This window comes from Anolis sagrei, chromosome 4 (assembly GCF_037176765.1).
Source record: "Anolis sagrei isolate rAnoSag1 chromosome 4, rAnoSag1.mat, whole genome shotgun sequence".
NCBI lineage: Eukaryota > Metazoa > Chordata > Lepidosauria > Squamata > Dactyloidae > Anolis > Anolis sagrei.
In genome coordinates, this window is record NC_090024.1 from 898776 (window position 1) to 914195 (window position 15420).

At 46.6% G+C, this 15420-nt stretch overlaps 1 protein-coding gene across 2 annotated transcripts in view; it reads left to right on the forward strand.

The window, feature by feature from the left end:
- The window catches only part of LOC132775208 (zinc finger protein 850-like), a 70390-nt gene that overhangs the window by 48097 nt on the left and 6873 nt on the right, over positions 1-15420 (forward strand). The window contains exon 1 of one of the 2 annotated variants that reach the window (XM_067467141.1): positions 8330-8380. The exons of the other annotated variant lie outside the window; for it this stretch is intronic. The gene's annotated coding sequence lies outside the window, so the exon portion shown is untranslated. Of the gene's footprint in view, positions 1-8329; positions 8381-15420 lie in introns of those variants that run through there. 2 annotated transcript variants of the gene reach the window in all.

Below are 15420 nucleotides of genomic sequence, written 5' to 3' on the forward strand. Positions count from 1 at the left end.
GGTAGACGTCTTCCATCTCAGTTTCCTGGCCAGATGTTGATCTTCTTGATTGGTGTTGATCTTATGTTGACTTCTTTCTTAACATAAGGAAGGTTGCAAACATTTTCTTTATCACTGTCCCATTCTTATCAGGGTTTCTCATTAGCAAGTCCAGCAAGCAGCTGGTTAGTCATTGCAGACCTTAATATTATACTGATGTCTCCAAAATTATTAACTCCACCCATCCATTCATCTTCCATTCATCCATTTTGCGCAGGAGCAGGGGAGCCTAGGGATGATTATTGTTGTTACCAATTTGAAAGGAACCAAATTTACCATCAAGTTAGAAGGGAGGCTGTTCAATCGCACCTCTTCTTTTATTAAGATAGTAATAACTTAGTAGTAATTAAACGGTATGTATTGTAGCGTGACTGGAGATAAGAATGTCTATCTATTTGGTCACTTTCCCCTGCGTTTCTGCCACCACGTGAGGTAAGTTATAATATTGTGAGAAATGGCACACTGGACGCAGAATTGATGGAGGTGAGGCAGTCTTCAAACAAAAGTTAACACTGGAATACTGTGTCCAATTCTGGGCACCACAATTCAAGAGAGATATTGACAAGCTGGAATGTGTCCAAAGGAGGGAGACTAAAATGATCAAGGGTCTGGAGAACAAGCCCTATGAGGAGCGGCTTAGGGAACTGGACATGTTTAGCCTGAAGAAGAGAAGGCTGAGAGGAGATATGATAGCCATGTCTAAATATGTGAGAGGAAGCCACAGGGAGGAGGAGGGAGCAAGCTTGTTTTCTGCTTCCTTGGAGACTAGGACGCAATGGAACAATGGCTTCAAACTACAAGAGAGGAGATTCCATCTGAACATGAGGAAGAACTTCCTGACTGTGAGAGCCGTTCAACAGTGGAACTCTCTGCCCCAGAGGGAGTGTGGTGGGGGCTCCTTCTTTGGAAGCTTTTAAGCAGAGGCTGGATGGCCATCTGTCAGGGGTGATTTGAATGCAATATTCCTGCTTCTTGGCAGAATGGGGTTGGACTGGATGGCCCATGAGGTCTCTTCCAACTCTTTGATTCTATGATTCTAAGTTTATTTAGCACAAAGCGTGTGGTTGCAAGTTGTAACTTTTCTTATAGAACTTAGAACAATGCTTGTAAGTTTAACAGTTCATTCTTTAAAGGAACACAGTATCTTCCTGACGTAGACGCTTGCTTCAGACAAAGTATCAGTACAGGGATATTTCCCATATTTGATCCTTCCTAGATCAAATTCTAAATAAGCTATTCTTTAGCCTCTCCTTGGACTAAAGAATTCCGGCTATGTTTCCCCCTTTCGGCTACCCTAGCCAGAGAAACTTTCAATAGCCAGACCCGGCTTTCCAAAGCCTCGAAACTTTGCTTCAGAAGTCACTCAGCCACCTTTTCCTCTCCTTCTCTCTCAACTCCTCACTCTAACTCCTCACTGCTAAACCCTAACTCCTCACTCCTCGGAACCTAAAACCTAACTCATGACTGTTCACTCCTCTGAACCTAAACTCTAACTGAACATAAACTTTCGTTTTTCAAACTCTCCCCTCTATTTATTTATTTACTATTCTTGTATACTGCTGTATCTCAAGCCCGAGGGCGACTCACAGCGGTTTCCAGACAGTAAACAACGAAGACAATAAAAACAGCAATAATTAATAAACCATAACAGTTAACTTACATATTTCCAATTACTAGCTAATACAAACATCAATACACAGTTCTTCCAACCCCCCCCCCCCCCGATCGCCTCATCATCCAAGCGTGATCCAAATTCGACGTCCATTGTTCCGTTCCTATGTTCAAATTAACAGAATTGCACTGAATTACTCAAATGCCTGCACAAACATCCAGGTCTTCAACTTTCTACAGAATGTCATGAGAGATGGTGCCAGCCTAACCTCTACAGGAAGGGCGTTCCACAGCCGAGGAGCCACCACCGAGAAGGCCCTATCCCTCGTCCCTGCCAACCGTGCTTGAGAGGCTGGCGGGATCGAGAGCAGGGCCTCCCCGGAAGATCTCAAAGTCCTCGTGGGCTCATAGGCCGAGATGCGGTCGGCTAGGTATCTTGGGCCGGAACCGTTTAGGGCTTTATAGGCCAGTACCAACACCTTGAATTGGGCCCGGTAGCAAATCGGCAGCCAATGGAGCTGGTGCAACAGGGGGGTTGTGTGCTCCCTGCGCTCCGCTCCTGTTAGAATCATGGCTGCCGCGCGTTGGACTAGTTGCAGCTTCCGGGCCGTCTTCAGGGGCAGCCCCATGTAGAGAGCGTTGCAGTAGTCTAGCCGGGATGTGACAAGAGCGTGTACCACCGTGGCCAAGTCAGACTTCCCAAGGTACGGGCGCAGCTGGCGCACGAGCCTGAGCTGTGCAAATGCTCCCCTGGGGCTCCAGGCTCAGCGATGAGTCCAGGATCACACCCAAGCTGCGAACCTGTGTCTTCAAAGGGAGTGCGACCCCATCCAACACAGGCTGTAACCCTATGCCCTGTTCGGCCTTGCGACTGACCAGGAGGACCTCTGTCTTGTCTGGATTCAACTTCAATTTGAATCTAAGCTCCTCCCACTTCTCCATGGCAACGCACTCCTCTCAGTTAGGCCGCTCCAGCATTAGTGCAGCCAATCTAAACACAAATACAGTTCAAAATCATACAATTTATAATCAATTTCTGTACACATTCATTCCCACACATCATAATAAATTCATATTTGTCAAATCTGCACATTTCTTGTGACATCCCCCCTCTTGCATATAGATTTCATTTTTAAATCTATATGCAACATATAGTAAAGTATTTCTTAAACCAGAAATCCATTTTCACAATTACAAATAACCATATCATCATCATTACAATTGAATGACCCATTTCATATGTAAACTGAACTTTTGCATATAATGCATCTTCAGATACGTCATCAGTTCATAGAATCCTAGAATCCTAGAGTTGGAAGAGACCTCCTGGGCCATCCAGTCCAACCCCATTCTGCCAAGAAGCAGGAATATTGCATTCAAATCACCCCTGACAGATGGCCATCCAGCCTCTGCTTAAAAGCTTCCAAAGAAGGAGCCTCCACCACACTCCCTCCGGGGCAGAGAGTTCCACTGCTGAACGGCTCTCACAGTCAGGAAGTTCTTCCTCATGTTCAGATGGAATCTCCTCTCTTGTAGTTTGAAGCCATTGTTCCTTTGCGTCCTAGTCTCCAGGAAAGCAGAAAGGAAGCTTGCTCCCTCCTCCTCCCTGTGGCTTCCTCTCACATATTTATACATGGCTATCATATCTCCTCTCAGCCTTCTCTTCTTCAGGCTAAACATGCCCAGTTCCCTAAGCCGCTCCTCATAGGGCTTGTTCTCCAGACCCTTGATCATTTGAGTCGCCCTCTTCCTCTGGACACATTCCAGCTTGTCAATATCTCTCTTGAATTGTGGTGCCCAGAATTGGACACAATATTCCAGGTAAAGTGGTCTAACCAAAGCAGAATAGAAGGGTAGCATGACTTCCCTAGATCTAGACACTATGCTTCTATTGATGCAGGCCAAAATCCCATTGGCTTTTTTTGCCGCCACATCACATTCCTGGCTCATGTTTAACTTGTTGTCCACGAGGACTCCAGATCTTTTTCACACGTCCTGCTCTCGAGCCAGGCATTGTCCCCCATCAGCAGTTCTGACAGCTGATGTGGCTGCTCTGGGATCTCCTCCTTTGGCTGGCCATTCACCCCACAGCCTTGTTTGGGGGCCGATGGAAAGGAGTTCTGGGTGACAGTTGCCAGTCCTGTCTGTCTGGAGCGGCTTCCCCGCAGAGGACCTCTCTGTCCCAAGGGGTCATGGATGGTGTGGGAGAAGGCCTTCCTGGAGGGACCCTGGACTAAAACTAAAACCAACTCATTGGCAGCCAGCGGAGTGACTGTGGCATTGGAGACAGCATGTCCACAGAGCATCTATCCACCTGGGACCTTCCTAAGAGGGACCCAACTGTAACCATCATTAGTGAGGTTCACAATGATCTCTGGATGTAGGTGAAGGTACTACAAAACCCATTGTCCAGGGCCCACCCCTCCAAAACCCTGCCTGTATTCAAATTAGGCAATGTTGGGCATGTGTGCAAAATGTGGTCCAGATCCATTGTTGCACTGGTCTCTCAATGTGGCTGACGTTACTGCAATTCCCATCATCCAGGGCCAGACCCCACCATCATCCATTGTCCCAAACCCCACCAGGACAATCGAGGAGCCCATGTGCCAAGTTTCATCCAGATCCATTGTTGTAGGGAGTTACACTGAGCTCTGGAAATGGAGGCCATCTTGGAAAATATATACACATATAGATAGAGTCTTTGACCTTATGAGGAGCGGCGTAAGGAGCTGGGCATGTTTAGCCTGAAGAAGAGAAGGCTGAGAGGAGATATGATGAGGGCCATGTATAGATATGTGAGAGGAAGCCACAGGGAGGAGGAGGAGGGAGCAAGCTTGTTTTCTGCTTCCCTGGAGACTAGGACACAATGGAGCAATGGCTTCAAACTACAAGAGAGGAGATTCCATCTGAACATTAGGAAGAACTTCCTGACTGTGAGAGCCATTCAGCAGTGGAACTCTCTGCCCCGGAGTGTGGTGGAGGCTCCTTCTTTGGAATCTTTGAAACAGAGGCTGGATGGCCATCTGTCAGGGGTGATTTGAATGCAATATTCCTGCTTCTTGGCAGAATAGGGTTGGACTGGATGGCCTATGAGGTCTCTTCCAACTCTTTGATTCTGTGATTCTTATGGACTAGGCTATGTACCCTGCCATGTCCAGTTTTGGTACTTTGTGGAACTATGCATTAGTTAAAGTCATTCTTTACAGATTTTATGAATGGTCCCATGAAGAGAATGTGTAACTATTTTGATTGGACTGCAACTCCCAAAATGTAAGGTCAATTCCCCCAGCATGTTGGGTCTGTGTGCCAATTTTGGTTCCAAGCCATCAACTTTGAGGCTCTGTGTTCTTTGTTTGCAGGTGAACTACAATTCCCAAAATTCTGGGTCAGTTGCCTCCAAATCCCACCTGTCTTCAAAGTTGGCCAGGTCGAATCCTTGTGCCAAGTTTGGTCGTGATCCATCCTTGGTTGGGTACGCAGTGTTCTTCTGTTGTGGGCAAATGGGCTTATTGTCCCTTTATATATATATTTGCTTATTAAATGCCTCTAGAACATGGCCATATAGCCTGGAAAACCTACAACAACCTATTATAACTTCATTTGTCAATTAAATGTGTCTTAAATGTTATGTTATTGTCTATTTTTTATTTTATTTGCTTGTATTGTTGTGATTATTGCTTGTATTGTTGTGTTTGGGCTCGGCCTCATGTAAGCCGCACCGAGTCCCATGGGGAGATGGTAGCGGGGTACAAATAAAGTGTTGTTGTTGTTGTTGTTATGTTTGTATATTTAAATTTTAGTCTTGTTAGTTTGGGTTACTTTGTGCTTATAATTTGATGTTATTTATTTACTGTTTGTGATTTGATCTGTTTGTATGTCTTGTTGGCATGAAACGTTTGCCACTTTTCTTGTGGTACGCCACCCTGAGTCCCCTCGGGGAGAGAGGAGAGAGTGGGATACAAATAAAGTGTTGTTGTTGTTAACTGTGTTCTTTTGTGGTGGGTGAACTACAATTCCCAAAATTGTCGGTCAGTCATTTCCAAGTAACATCAAGCAAAAAGTGGGTGCTAGAAACAATATCATACGAAAGCTGACTGGCACAACCTGGGGATCACAACCAGACACAGTGAAGACATCTGCCCTTGCGCTGTGCTACTCTGCTGCTGCGTACGCATGCCCAGTGTGGAACACATCTCACCACGCTAAAACAGTGGATGTGGCTCTGAATGAGACATGCCGCATTATCACGGGGTGTCTGCGCCCTACACCACTGGAGAAATGACACTGCTTATCCAGTATTGCACCACCTGACATCCGCCGGGAAGTAGCAGCCAATAGTGAAAGGACCAAGGCAGAGACATCTCCAGCTCATCCCCTGTTTGGGTATCAGCCACCACGTCAACGACTTAAATCTAGACATAGTTTTCTAAGATCTACAGAGACACTCGCTGGAACACCTCAGCAAGTGAGAGTCCAAAAGTGGCAGGCTCAAGCCAGGCTAAGAACAGATGAGGGACTCCTCCCTGGGCACACAGAAGACGGGGCAACTTGGAAGGCGCTGAACAGACTGCGCTCTGGCCCCACGAGATGCAGAGCCAATCTTAAGAAATGGGGCCACAAAGTGGAATCCACGGCATGCGAGTGCAGAGAGGAGCAAACCACTGACCACCTGCTGCAATGCACCCTGAGCCCTGTCACATGATGCACAAGGGAGGAGCTTCTTGCGGCAACACCAGAGGCACGTCAAATGGCCAGATACTGGTCAAAGGACATTTAATCAACTACCAAGTTCACAAATTTTGTATTCTGTCTGTTTGTCTGCTTTGTTCTGTTAGAAATGTAATATAAGCGAATGGTTGCCCTGACACGACAAATAAAAATAAATATTTCCAAGTAGGTGAAGTATAAGTCCTGAAATGGAGGGTCAGTTTTCCCCAAATTCCACAGGCGCGGGCTCTGAGATCCACCGGGGAGGCCCTTCTCTCGGTCCCACCACTGTCTCAAGTGGGGTTGGCGGGGATGAGAGAGAAGGCCTTCTTGGTGGTGGCTCCCCAGCTCTGGAATGTCCTTCCTAAGGAGCTCAGGACGGCCTCCACTCTTCACCCTGGAGGTGGGTTCCTCCTTCCCTCCTTCCCTCCCTCATGGGTCGCACGCCCCCTGCCGGCCTGTGGCCTCTCTGCGCGGAGGAGGGCGAAGAAGGGCGAGGGAAGAGCACTTAATGTATTGTCGAAGGCTTTCATGGCTGGAATCACTAGGTTCTTGTGGGTTTTTTCCGGGCTATATGGCCATGTTCTAGAGGCATTTTCTCCTGACGTTTCGCCCGCATCTATGGCAAGCAAACTCAGAGGTAGTGAGGTCTGTTGGAAATAGGACAATGGGTTTATATATCTGTGGAATGGCTGGGGTGGGGCAAGGAGCTCTTCCCTGCTGCAGTTAGGTGTGAATGTTTCAGCTGATCACCTTCATTAGCATTTGAAGGCCTGGCTGAGCCTGGGAAAATGTTCTGTTGAGAGGTGTTAAGATGTGCCTGGTTGTTTCCTCTCTGCTGTTTTTCTGTTGTGATTTTAGAGTTTTTTAATACTGGTAGCCAGATTTTGTTCATTTTCATGGTTTCCTCCTTTCTGTTGAAATTGTCCACATGCTTCTTGTGGATTTCAATGGCTTCTCTGTGTAGTTGACATGGTGGTTGTTGGTGTGGTCCAGCATTTCTGTGTTCTCAAATAATATGCTGTGTCCAGGCTGGTTCATCAGGTGCTCTGCTATGGCTGACTTCTCTGGTTGAAGGAGTCTGCAGTGCCTTTCATGTTCCTTGATTCGTGTTTGGGTGCTGCGTTTAACATGCAACCGTATACCATGCAGCTGTGGACAAGTCTACATAGGGACCACCAAACGCAGCGTTGCCCAGACATGAATCAAGGAACATGAAAGGCACTGCAGACTACTCCAACCAGAGAAGTCAGCCATAGCAGAGCACCTGATGAACCAGCCTGGACACAGCATATTATTTGAGAACACTCTCACAACCACCAGGTCAGGCTACACAGAGAAGCCATTGAAATCCACAAGCACGTGGACAATGTCAACAGAAAGGAAGAGACCATAATAATGAACAAAATCTGGCTACCAGTATTAAAAAACTCTAAAATTATAACAGCAAAACAACAGAGAGGAAACAACCAGGCACATCTTAACACCTCTCAACAAAAGATTTTCCCAGGCTCAGGCAGGCCTTCAAATGCTAATGAAGGTGATCAACTGAAACATTCACACCTAGCTCCACCAGAGAAGAGCTCTTTGCCCCACCCCAGCCATTCCACAGATATATAAACCCATTGTCCTAATTCCAACAGACCTCACTCCCTCTGAGGATGCTTGCCATAGATGCAGCAGGCGAAACGTCAGGAGAGAATGCCTCTAGAACATGGCCATGTAGCCCGAAAAAACCCACAAGAACCTAGTGATTCCAGCCATGAAAACCTTCGACAATATATAATACTTCCTGCTTTGGCCGCTTCCCCTTTAAACATGCAAATGAGCCCCGCGTCAGCCGGCCAGCCTGCCTGCCTGCCTGTCCCCCAGGGCGGCCAATCGGGAGAGAGGCTGCTCCGCGGAGGCCCCGCCCACCCACGCACCCGTGCGTGCTCGAGAGCGTGAAGCGTGACGTCCCTCAGGCTCCGCCCCCTTAGCAGCGGGCGCCATTTTGGGAGGAAGAGCCGGCAGGGAGACTGAGGTGAGCGGAGAGAGGGAGGGTTGGCTGTTAGGAATTGTGGGAGTTGAAGTCCAAAACACCTGGAGGGAAGGAGGGCCCAAGTTGGCCCAGGCCTGGTCTAGATCCAGGGAAGAAGTCCTGCTCCCCATGCTCTATTCCGCCTTGGTTAGACCACTTTACCTGGAATATTGTGTCCAATTCTGGGCACCACCATTCAAGACAGAGATTGACTCTAAGCTGGAATGTGTCCAGAGGAAGAGGGTGACTCAAATGATCAAGGGTGTGGAGAACAAGCCCTATGAGGAGCGGCTTAAGGAGCTGGGCATGTTTAGCCTGAAGAAGAGAAGGCTGAGAGGGAATATGATGAGAGCCATGTATAAATATGTGAGAGGAAGCCACAGGGAGGAGGGAGCAGATCAAGGGTCTGGAGAACAAGCCCTATGAGGAGCGGCTTAGGGAGCTGGGCATGTTTAGCCCGAAGAAGAGAAGACTGAGAGGAGATATGATAGCCGTGTATAAATATGTGAGAGGAAGCCACAGGGAGGAGGATGGAAGCAAGCTTGTTTTCTGCTTCATAGAATCAAAGAGTTGGAAGAGACCTCCTGGGCCATCCAGTCCAACCCCATTCTGCCAAGAAGCAGGAATATTGCATTCAAAGCACCCCTGACAGATGGCCATCCAGCCTCTGCTTAAAAGCTTCCAAAGAAGGAGCCTCCACCACACTCCCTCCGGGGCAGAGAGTTCCACTGCTGAACGGCTCTCACAGTCAGGAAGTTCTTAAAATCATAGAATCCTAGAGTGGGAAGAGACCTCCTGGGCCATCATCCAGTCCAACCCCATTCTGCCAAGAAGCAGGAATATTGCATTCAAATCACCCCTGACAGATGGCCGTCCAGCCTCTGTTTAAAAGCTTCCAAAGAAGGAGCCTCCACCACACTCCGGGGCAGAGAGTTCCACTGCTGAACGACTCTCACAGCCAGGAAGTTCTTCCTCATGTTGAGATGGAATCTCCTCTCTTGTAGTTTGAAGCCATTGTTCCATTGCGTCCTAGTCTCCAGGGAAGCAGAAAACAAGCTTGCTCCCTCCTCCTCCCTGTGGCTTCCTCTCACATATTGATACATGGCTCTCATCATGTCTCCTCTCAGCCTTCTCTTCTTCAGGCTAAACATGCCCAGCTCCTTAAGCCGCTCCTCATAGGGCTTGTTCTCCAGACCCTTGATCATTTTAGTCGCCCTCCTCTGGAGAACATACATATACACAAATATATACACACACAAATACATAGACTGGGCCACAGCAACGCGTGGCAGGAGACGCCTAATAATATTAATAATAACAACAATAATAAAACTTTATTTATACCTCCCTCCATCTCCCCAAGGGGGCTCGGGACAGCTAACATGAGGCCAAGCCCAACCATTACAATTACTTACTTACTTAGGCGATCCCTCGTTGGACGAGTATGATGGTCTTCCATGATGGGTTTCCTTGTGGGTCCGTATGTGGCTGTGGAGCCCTCTTCTTGCTCTGCATCTTCTTCCGCAGTGAGGAGGGCATTGGTTTCCAGGTGGAAGGCGGTCCCGGTTGGGGTTGGCTTGACGTGCCTTCCTCTTGGCACGTTTCTCTCTTTCACCCTCCATTCGTGCCTCCTCAAATTCTGCAGCACTGCTGGTCACAGCTGACCTTCATATGGATTGCTCAAGGGCCAGGGCTTCCCAGTTCTCAGTGTCTATGTCAGAGTTTTTAAGGTTGGCCTTGAGCCCATCTTTCAATCTCTTTTCCTGTCCACCAACGTTCCGTTTTCCGTTCTTAAGTTCGGAGTAGAGCAACTGCTTTGGGAGACGGTGGTCAGGCATCCGGACAACGTGGCTGGCCCAGCGGAGCTGATGTTGGAGGACCATCGCTTCAATGTTAGTGGTCTTTGCTTCTTCCAGCACGCTGACGTTTGTCCGCTTGTCTTCCCAAGAGATTTGCAGGATTTTCCGGAGGCAGCGCTGATGGAATCTTTCCAGGAATTGCATGTGACGTCTGTAGACAGTCCATGTCTCACAGGCATAGAGCAGGGTTGGGAGGACAATAGCTTTATAAACAAGCACCTTGGTATCCCTACGGATGTCCCAACCCTCAAACACTCTGTGCTTCATTCAGAAATGCTGCACTCACAGAGCTCAGGCGGTATTGTATTTCGGTGTTGATGTTGACTTTGGTGGAGAGGTGGCTGCCAAGGGAGCGGAAATGGTCCACATTTTCTAATGCTACACCATGAAGCTGTATCTCTGGCATTGGAGAGGGGATGGCTGGTGACTGCTGGAACAGCACCTTGGTTTTCTCAATGTTCAGTGACAGGCCAAGCTTCGTGTATGCTTCTGCAAAGGTGTTGAGACTGGCTTGTAGATCTTCTTCTGTATGCACACAGACAACATTGTCATCAGCATACTGGTGATTATTTGCATACTGGTGATTATTATATTACAATATAATAATAATAATAATAATAATAATAATACTTTATTTATACCCTGCTACCATCTCCCCAAGGGACTCAGTGCAACTTACATGAGGCCGAGCCCAAAGTACATCAAAGAAAACATCAATAAACACAACATCAATAAACAATCAATAAAATACAAATCATATAAATCACATGAACAGAAAACAATCAATAGTGACATAAACAATTTTAAAAATGGCCGGGCCAAATGTAATAGATTAAAATTGAAAATATGCTGACGTGAACAAGGACAGGATTTTTCGGAGAGAAATGATGGAGTTCAGTCCATCCTAAGTCAGTATTAAAGTGCATTGTGAGGACATATTGCTGAGAGTTCTCAAAACCACACACACACACACATATATATATATACCCGCAAACATACATATACACAAATATACACACACACAAATACATAGACTGGGCCACAGCAAAACATCACAGGGGACAGCTAGTAGTAGTAGTAATAACAACAACAAAACTTTATTTATACCCCCCTCCATCTCCCCAAGGGGACTCGGGGCAGCTAACATGAGGCCAAGCCCAACCATTACAATATAATAATAATAAAATAAAATAAAAACTTTATTTATACCCCGCTACCATCTCCCCAAGGGACTCGGTGCGGCTTACATGAGGCCAAGCCCACAGTACATCAATAAAACAAAAGCAATTAACAAAAAACAATCAATACAATTAATATAAATCACATAACAAAAAATAAGCAATAAACAATAGTAACACACAGCATTTAAAAACCTATGGCCAGGCCAAATGTAATAATTTAAAATTTAAAAAATAATGCTGGGCATGAACAAGGTAGGATATATTGGGATAGCGTTTTCAAAGCGAGATGAGGGAAACGCAGTCAGCCCTAAGGCCAAAGAATACCACATAAAACCATAAACGAATACAACAAATAGGCTACAATAAAAACCAAAAGAAAACAAGACAAGATATGACATGAAGAACAAAACAATAACCAAGTGGGCAGGGCCAAATACAACGAATAGGATTTTAAGACCTTGGGTGAGATGGATGAGTAGGGTGATCTCTATCTGGTGGGAGAGTCCGATGGGACAAACAGTGGGACCACTCTCACAACCACCATGTCAGACTACAGAGAAGCCATTGAAATCCACAAGCATGTGGACAATTTCAACAGAAAGGAGGAAACCATGAAGATGAACAAAATCTGGCTACCAGTATTAAAAAACTCAAAAATTACAACAGCAAAACAACAGAGGGGAAACAAACAGGCACATAAAATCACTCCCAACAAGAGATTCCCCACAGGCGCTTCCAGGCCATTGAATGCAAATCAAGATGATCAGCTGAAACATTACCCTGGTCATTCCACAGATATATAAAACCATTTTTCCTAGTTCCAACAGACCTCACTACCTCTGAGGATGCTTGCCATAGATGCAGGCGAAACGTCAGGAGAAAAATTGTCTCCAGAACATGGCCATATAGCCCGGAAAAACCTACAACAACCCAGTGGGATTTCTAGTATGGGACTTGGGGGCACTGCTAAAACATCCCCTGGGCAACGGCCTTGCAGGCAGCCCGTTTTCTCACACCAGAAGCAAAATCGCTCCTGACACACACACACACACACACACACAAACCTTTGACCAGAACCTCGCCACTTGAAGTGCCTCTGGTGTCCCTGTGGGAAAGAAGGTCCTCCATTGTGCATGTGGCAGGACTCAGGCCACATTGGGGTCAGTGGACTGCACTTTGTGGCCCCATTTGCTAAGGTCGGCTCTGTGTGTTGTGGTGCCCGAGTGCAGCCCGGTCAGCGCCCTTCAAGTTGCCCCGTCTTCTGTGTGCGCAGGAGGGAGTCTCTCCTCTGGTGTCAGGCATGGATTGAGGTTATATACGTTGGAAACCTCTTCCTTGATGGCCTTCCTCCTGCTCGCTCCAGAGGAAGGAGATGTTGAGGACACAAAGACAGGACACAACTCTCCCTGATCTCTCTTTCTTAAAGGAAGGTCTTATCAAATGGTCAGCCAGTTCTGTTGTAACAGTGGTTCTCAACCTTTCTAATGCCGTGACCCCTAAATACAGTTCTTCATGTTGTGGTGACCCACAACCATAAAATTATTTTCATTGCTACTTCATAATTGTAATGTTGCTCCTGTTATCAATCGTAATGTCAATATCTGACATGCAGGTTGTATTTTCATTCACTGGACCAAGTTTGGCACAAATGCCCGATAGGCCCAAATTTGAATTCTGCTGGGGTTGTGGGGGGATATTTTATCATTTGGGAGTTGTAGTTGATGGGATTTATAGTTCACCTACAATCAAAGAGCATTCTGAATTCCACTAATGATGAAATTGAATTTATTTATTTATTTATTTGTCATGTCAGAACAACCAGTCAAATTATATTACATTTCTAACAGAACAAAGCAAACAAGCAGATTACAAAATTTGTGAGTATGAGAGTTGATTAAATGTCCTTTGACCAGTATCTGGCCACTCGGAGTGCTTCTGGTGTTGCTGCAAGAAGGTCCTCCCTTGTGCATGTGGCAGGGCTCAGGTTGCATTGCAGCAGGTGGTCAGTGGTTTGCTCTTCTCCACACTCGCATGTCGAGGATTCCACTTTGTAGCCCCATTTCTGAAGGTTGGCTCTGCATCTCGTGGTGCCAGAGCGCAGTCTGTTCATTGCCTTCCAGGTCGCCCAGTCCTCTGTGTGCCCAGGAGGGAGTCTCTCGTTTGGTATCAGCCATTGGTTGAGGTTCTGGGTTTGAGCCTGCCACTTTTGGACTCTTGCTTGCTGAGGCGTTCCAGCGAGTGTCTCTGTAGATCATAGAAAACTATGAAATTGAATTAAACTTGGCATACAGAACTCCCATTGCAAATGGAAAAAACAGGAAGGATTTGATGGGCATTGAGTTTTGGAGTTGTAATTCACCTACATCAGAGAGCACTGTGGACTCAATGATCAATCTGGACCAAACTTGACATGAATGCTCAATATAGCCAAACGTGAGCAGTGGTGGAGTTTGGTGAAAATAGACCTTGACATTTGGGAGCTATAGTTGCTGGGATTTACAGTTCAACTGCAATCAAAGAGCATTCTGAACGCCACCAATGATAAAATTGAACCAAACTTACCACACAGAAGCTCCATGGTCAACAGATGGTCTTTGGTGGCCCGTCTGACACCCCCCTTGCGACCCGCTCAGGGGTCCCGACGATGGCAAAAGTGCGAGGTGGGTGAGGGGGCTTTGTGCGAAGCTAGGCCTCGCGCCGAGTTCTCTTCGCCCGCCTCACACTCTTGCCAAATGGTGAGAGCACGCGGCAGGCGAAGGAGCCCTCGCCTGGCCCGCGCCCTTGGGGTGGGGCCAACAGAGGCGGCCTCGCGGCCCCTCTGAAATGGCCAGGTGACCCCCAGGTTGAGAACCGCTGTGTTATAAGATCATCAGACCTTAAAACTTCTTCAGTTTCTTCTTGTGGCATGAAAGGGCTCTCAAGATGCTTGCTCCTACTTGACTTGCTTGTGATTCCTCATCATGGTCAACATCCTCCCTTCCCTTTGTCTTAGTTCTCTTCATCTTGCATTCTCTCGCATTTCCACCACTGCTGCCTCTCACGCTTCCAGCGTCCTCTGATGCTTCCTACCTTCTTTTTTTTTGTTGTGTGTTGCTTGCGTGTTCTTAAGGTGAAAAGCACATGCCTGCATTTTTGATGGATTAGGAATTTTCTGTAATAGGCAGCAAGACCTCCTAAAGCTTCAGAGAGCGTCTGTTCAAGCATCTCAAATATCCCTGCTTGGGCGGTGATGGCATGATCGTCAGTATAGGTGAAACTCTGTCCCTTCTGGCAATGGCTGGTCATTTGTGTAAATATTAAACCTTGATGGAGCAAGAGCTCTTGATCACAGACTTTCCTCCTTTTCTTATATTGCCAGCATTTTCTGGTGTTTCATTTTTATGTTGCTGTAAAATACCTTCCTGCTTAAGCAATGGCCAGTTTCTCTACTCACAGCTCACAACTGTTTTCAAACTACTTAGGTGGACAGTGAGCTGTGCTGAAGGTTGGGTGCTCACCCCTACCCAGGCTTCAAACTGCCAACCTTTTAATTGGTAAATATCTATTGCTACTAGTTATTAACCAGCTGTGCTAAACCCTGGTTGGTTAATCACCAGCATAAGTATATTATATAAAAGTATGAATTGTTTTGACTGCAGTCAGAGTCATTCTAAAGAAAGTGACTCCACCCCTACTTTAACTTTCATCCAGCTGATTCATTTTCAACCCACTAATTACACATCATTATTAGTTGAGTTTCAATTTGTATCTTCCAATTTGTATCCCCCCCAGCCTTCAATTTTCCTAGGATTTCCTTTTGGGAGGCCAAACTTACAGCTCCATGTTTTTATTTCATACCTGGGGGGAAGACAGGCTGATTGGCTTTCCTCTTTTCGGGCTGTTTTGTTATTTATTTATTTCTCACACTTCTACCCCGCCCTTCTCAACCCCCGAGGGGGGACTCAGGGCGGCTTACAAAAAGGCACAATTCGATGCCGGCACAACAATAAGGTAAAAATAAAAA